This window comes from Gavia stellata, chromosome 32, assembly GCF_030936135.1.
Source record: "Gavia stellata isolate bGavSte3 chromosome 32, bGavSte3.hap2, whole genome shotgun sequence".
In the NCBI taxonomy this organism is placed as follows: Eukaryota; Metazoa; Chordata; class Aves; order Gaviiformes; family Gaviidae; genus Gavia; species Gavia stellata.
Genome location: NC_082625.1, coordinates 1,821,732 through 1,828,261, shown reverse-complemented (window position 1 = coordinate 1,828,261; position 6,530 = coordinate 1,821,732).

Here is a 6,530-nt window from a genome sequence, read left to right as displayed (position 1 = left end):
CCCCTTCATTCAGTCATTGCTCCTTCCCTTTCATGGGCTGGTGCTTGCCACTCACACTTGTTTCTACCAACAGATTCTCCCCTGAGCTAGTCTAAAAATACTGTGACAAAATGAGCTCAGCCCCTATCTATGCCATAGCCCAGAGTTTTCTGAGAGGAAAATTCCTGGAACACGTGGAGAGGTTGTATTGTGCAACTGGTCCTGGCACCTTCTTGGGGTAATTCTGCTTTATACATTTAAGCGATACTATTGCCTGCCTTGGCTCAGACTCCAGCCCTGGGCTGCTATCCGTAGGGATAGCCGAGTCACGGTTTGGAGACCGGCGCTGCTGGGGACTGTTTTCCCAGATGATCAGTCAGTTCAAAGACTGTTTCTGGCACAGAAGAACCACCCCAAGAATAGGATTGCCTTGTTTCTTGTACCATCCCAGAGTAACCAGAGTGGTTTATATTTGGGTCTGCTGGGTTGGTTTCTGCACCTCCCTGTGTAGATTTGCATTTGGAACGGGAGGTCGGTTAGGCTGGAGGGGGCTGAGCTCTCCCAAGAAACAGTTGTGTTTCCTTACAGAGCTTAAAATCCCAGAGGAGCTCAGGCCAGAGTTTGGCCAGCTCTGTTCTGATGTCAGGTTTGATCCTCAGTGCCTTCTCTAACAGTCAGAGCTTTCTATGACTCGAGACCGAAGATCTGTTATTTCTGTCCCCTGGCTTACAAAAATAGTTTTTATGGTCAGCACCCAAATAAATATTTATTGCAACAGTGACTGGATCTTTGATCTTCTCCAACACAAGGGGGAGTTGTGGGATCTTAGGGGCGGGGAGCAGTACTTGGGTGGGCAAACAGCTTGGAGATAAAACCGGTTTTATTTCAAGAGATGAGTTGGGTAAAGATTGAGCTTCTTGTGGGCGTTATATCCCTCAGTCCCTTCATGCAACCCCAGCCCAGCTCCTTTCCTGGGAGTGTGCGGTGCCCGTGGTGCCTTTGCCTGACTCAAGCGTGGTCTGTGCGCAGCAAGGTCTTGCAGAGGAAAGCTGGTGTTTCCCTCAGGGGAACTCCTGGGGCCTTCAGACCACGCAGGAGCACAGCGCTGACACGGTCTTGGGTGCTGCGGGTCCATCTGCTGCCTGGTGGCAGGTGTGGTGTGAGATGGGTGTGGTACCGTCTCCGAGATGCCGTGTTCCTCCTCGCTTTGTCCTCTTGGGTGCCCTCCAGGAAGGAAAAAGCACTCAATAGCCTGCCTTGTAGCACAGCTCGCTGTCACCGGTGGCAGCTGCTGCAGTGGCAGCAAATAGGTTTGTATCAGACTGATGCTTTCTGAATACTAAATGCTTCTACAGCCTCGTGCGTGCTAATTTGTCGAGCAAGCCTGTTAGCAGTAGATTAGAAAGACATCCACTCTGGGACAGGCTGCTCCTGCCTTCCTGGGGAGGGTGCTGATACTGCCTTTGAGTGTCAGTTGATCCCCTCCCTCTCGCAGACACTTCTTAACCTGCTGTCTGAAGTCTCTTTGCTTCAGCCTGGTGGGGGTTTCTCAGTTCGTTGCCTTCCAGCACAATGTGACATGTGGGATTTGATCAAGGCTCTTGTCTTGAAGCTCTATTCAAAATTCCTTTTAATACATCCCTTGTTTTTCTTGAGGAGCCTTCTCTGTGAGGTTAGGACACGTGCTGGAGATAAGAGCCCTCTGTAGTGCCGACTAGATGTTCTTGCTTCAGATAATCAGTCTTGGGAGTGGCCAACTAGAAAAAGAGGTTGCTGTGCTAGTTGGGATGTAGAAAGATGCCTTAAATTCCCAGATTAGGAATTTACACCTTGCCCAGGGCCAAAGGACATTGGGTGACATTTCTGTATGTGCTGTCTGTACTGCCCCCAAGTAGGATATTGCATTCTGGGGTTTCTAGGCATTGTCATAAATCCTTGGGATCCCCTAGGAATATAAGGGCTTCCTTCTCGTCACAGCCTAGGTTGCGTCTTGGCTGCAAAACCACCCTCCTCTGCATGCAGCTCTGCCTGCCAGCCCCCCAAGCAGGCTCTCGCACACTTCCCTGCCTGTGCTCTGCAAGAACTGGCCCCAGCACAGCTGCCTGTTCATGCCCCGCTGTGCCCGAGCACGCCCATCGCCTCTCGCCGTGTGCCTTCCGCACGCTGGGCTCTCTCCCCTCCTTCAGCCCCAGCTCTGGGGGGGTTCCCTGGCTGGGTTGCCATGGAAACTCCTCTCAATTCAGCATCTCTGATTGCTGCCTCTTCTCTCACCCCAACCGCGTGCGTGCGGCTGCTGAACACCACGCTGGCATGGGGGCTGTGCACGAGGGGACAGTCCTGCACCTGTGCCAGCCCTCCTCATCCTCCTGCCTCCCCCGGGTGTGAAACCGTCACCCGGTCCTGCTGCTCTCAGGGGCTCGGCAAGCACGTGCTCCTCCGCCTCCCACCTTGCCGGGCAATTCTGTCCGGCCTTTACGCTGATGGGTCTGTAGGCACGTGCCAAGGTTGGCTGTTTTGTGTCTGTTTGAGGAAATATTTGTTCCCGGAGCATTTCCCCCCCCCATCTCTGCCCCTCATGCGGAGGAACAAACATCTCTGAGGAGTGCTTCCCAGAAGTTTTGCAGGGAGAAGGGAGAGGCTGGGATCCTCCTAGGGGAGATGATACACAGCATTTGATAAATCCTCCCCACTGGCAGTTCTGCTGAGCAAGGAAATGTGGGAAGCGGGGACAGGTTTGGTAACACGGCAGTCACCTTCAGGAGCTGGCACCCCCTTCACCTATGGATGCTGTACCAGGCAGGAAAGCTCCGGATCTCTACACTGAAGAAAAGGCAACTGCAATGAAACAGTCGGGGGTAATCTTTGGTCCGGGCTTTTGATCTCCCTCTGCTGAGACAGCAGTGCTGCAGTGGAGCCTGTGTTCCAGCTTTGCTGCTGCTGGCTGCCGGTGCAGCCATTGTCAGCTCTCCGCTCGCAGGGGCTGCACTTGGTGCACACACAGACACCAGCTCTGTGTGCACTTACCACGGCTGTACCTCCATGTGGGTCCTTCACGCTATCCAAAATCCGACCGGTCCAGCCTGCACTGTGTCAGCTGCTGCTTTACCTTTGGATGTTCTTTGCAAACACAAACTCAGCTGTTTTGAAAGCCTTGAAAAGCTGCTTAACAAGCTTTTCTACCAGGAATGGCCTTTTCCGCTCCAAGCCCGTCTCCCCGGGCAGCTTGCGGGCAGCCCTGGGGGGGCCCCACCGCCAGGTTAGTCAGTAGATGGCAGTTGGTGTGCCCTGGCCACCCTCACTGCTGGCTCTGGTCCTTGTTCAGAGGGAAATACAGCACAGGGCTTCTTGGCTGGGCAGCTGGATAGTAAAGATTTGGCCTGGGACAGTGGGGGGACAGGGCTGTCCCCAAGCCTTGCCCGTGCAGCAGTCACACCCCAGCTGGGTGCTGCTGCTGGCAGGATCCTCCTGGGTCAGCGCTTCAAGCCTCAGCATCTTCCCTTTACTTGCAGGGCAGGACTGATCCCGAGTCCCTGCAACGCTCCATCATAACTTTGCTGCCTTCTCCGTTCCAGGGCTCTCCTCCCAGCCCCTTGCAGTTTCTCTGTTGAACCTTACCTTCCCTGCTGCACCTTAAAACTCTTCCCTGCCAGTTTTTGCTGATTGAACTCCTTGTCCATGGCACACCCTCACTCAGGGCTTGACTGCAGCTGCCCGGACACGTGTCTTCACGCTGGGTATGGCATGCATGACACTGTAACTCCCCCAGTTCCTCCCTGCCAGCGTCGCAATTCCAAAATGGGACAGAGGAAAGGAATACCTGGGATTTTCTTTCTTCTGTGCTAAGAAAACCTCCCTGCTGGCTCTGTTTAATTCATACCTGTTTCTCACTCCCTGCAGCAGCTCTGTCTCCTGGGAACACATCCTTGCATGACTTGCTTTGGATTCCTGTCACCTCTGGGAGGGAGAGCAGTTGTCAAGGAGCAGAAGACTCTGCTCCAGCCTTGCAAAGAGAAGCTGTGAGCACAGCACTAGCCTGCTGCAGTGCCTCATCCCCATCCCTTCGTCTCTGCTCAGTACTTCCCAGTATCATTCTTGAATTCCCAAGCCCAGACATCACAAGCTGTGCTGCTCCCGTGTCGAGACCACAGGAGAGGTGGCACTCGTGCCACCAGTCTTTAGGCTCAGACACTGTTTTCATCTACCCGTAACCAGGTCTGGACATTAACATCACCAGCCAGTAAGGCTCGACTGAAATGTTTTCTGTCTGTTGCCTGCTGGGATTTGAAACCCTGTTAGCCCAGCGTTGGTGGAAACAGAAGGCAGGGACTATATGCAGCATCCTCTCTCACTTCTTGTTCTACCAGCCCTTGCGAAAAATAAGCTAGCAACAGGGTGAGGAGCTAGTGCTGAGGCAGAGAGGCTGCCCTGTTCTCTCCGGAGCACAGTGTCACACACACGCAGACTGCAGGATGGGGTACGTGAGAAAGGGGTGACAATTCACACTTGTGGCAGCTTGTGCAAGCCCCAGTGAACTACAAAGGGGACAACTGCCCTGGAATAGCTGGTGCTGCGGTCTGCAGAGCCCTTCCCTGCACACCATGGGGACAGAGACGATGCCGTGGGGACAGAGGTGATACCAGCCTCCCACCCTTTTCCACCTGGCAACTTCCAACAGCTGCAGCTGACGGTGGCATCCGAGGAAACGGAATTTAGTGCCTTTGATTCTCACCTCCCAGGCTTGCGCTCAGCGGAGCCCCAGGGAGCTGAGTGGGTGCAAACGGCGCTTCAGCTACGAGCTGACGGGAGCGTGCAAGTGTTGCTCCTTTGGATTACCTGTTGCTGGAGCTGCCACATCTCTTGCGTCTGGAGCGCTGCTTGCTCTTACCACAAGTGTCTCATTTCCAGCATTATTCCAGCTGCTGCTTTTTTGGTAGGGTGGAGGGAAGCTGACGGAGGAGGGAGGACCTTGTGCAGCGATGATTAGTGCTGTAGCTCATGTTCTTTTCCCTCGGAGCAGAAACTGCCTTTACACACCACAATCTAATAACGATAATAATTCTAAATTACTACAGGAGAGGGGACTGTGAACCTCACCGGATTTTTGGGGCTTTATTATGTGTTTGTGGACATTTTCCAAAACACGTATTTAATTGCCTTCTCTGGTGCACACGGAAATTGTCTTCCAGTGTGTGCATGTGTGTGCAGGGTGTTACACTCCCAGGGTACGCTCGCCTGTGCTGTCAAGTGTAAACAGACCATTTCTGAACTAAAAATAACCTATCCTCTGAGTAACAGAGCAGCTGATCTCTGCAGCCCAGCTGCAGGAGCTCAAAAGGGTTAGGTCACCTATTTTTCATTAATGGTGCTATTTAATTACAAATTCCCCCAAGTTTGATCTTTTGAAGATTTAAAACAAAGCGCCTAGTTGCTTTCCCTCCATCAGGACCTTGCTTCAGTGTGTTCTCACAAAAATACAGATATCAAAGGCAATCTGTTAAGTAACTTTGATGCGAGGCTGCCTAACAACACAACACGCATTACCAGGGGGCTCTGCAGCGGCTTTTTGGGAAGAGAAAGATTTTTACCTCTTGTTTAAAATCACTCAGCGGACGTAGGGTATTAACCAGCCTGGCCTGTGCTAACCTTTTCTGCTCTTGGCTCTCCAGGCACCTTGTAGATGCTAGTAATTTAAGTCCAACAGTCCTTCAGGAAGGGTAATTATCTGCTTTGTGGAAGAGGAGAAATCAAAGCCCGGAGAGGCGAGGGAGTTTGCGGAGCAAGCCAGTGGCGGAGCTGGTGGTGGTCTGCCACGCTGACTGCTGGGTCAGCTCCAGGTCTGCACTGGATTTGCATTCCTGTTCAGCCTGGAAGGCCTGTATTGGCGTTGGACACATCCTTTTTCTGAGGCTCTATTGTTGGCATGCCCTGTAATAGCAAAGCTTCATTTCCTCTTGCTGAGGCGGTCAGAAGGACCTTGTCTTGGGTCTGGATTCAGAGGAGATAATCACACCTTGCTGCTGTTCATCAGAACGTCGTGCAAAGAGGGGAAGGTTGCAAGATTTTTGATTTGTTCACCCTGATCTCACACGTGAACCATTTTCCCCACGTTCCCTTTATTAATGTTCTGTCTAGGTTTTCTATGAATAATTAAGATCCTCATTTGCCAAAAGAATTAGATCTCTCAAGGTACTTGCAATCAGTAGCATTTCTCCTCCAGCAAGGAAGCACCACTGTTATTTAGTTGCTGATAGTAATTGTTGTTGTGAGACAGAAGCAAACATAAAACTGCAGCCTTGCCATTCAGCGCTGGCTTTTGTAACACAAGATTTTATCCTTTTGAAGCAAGAGAAGCATAAACAGGGAAGGGGTGAGGGCTGGAAAGCACATGGTGGGGATGCATTAGAGTGCTGTTGTTCCGAAACTCCATTGAAGTCCTTTTTAAATGCTCACTAGAGTGGGGCAGATGGAATTAGTGCTTTGCTGCTATACCGTCTACAGTAGGGTTGTCTCATTGCTAACCGCAGATTTAGGGCATTTGTGGAAATAGCTGG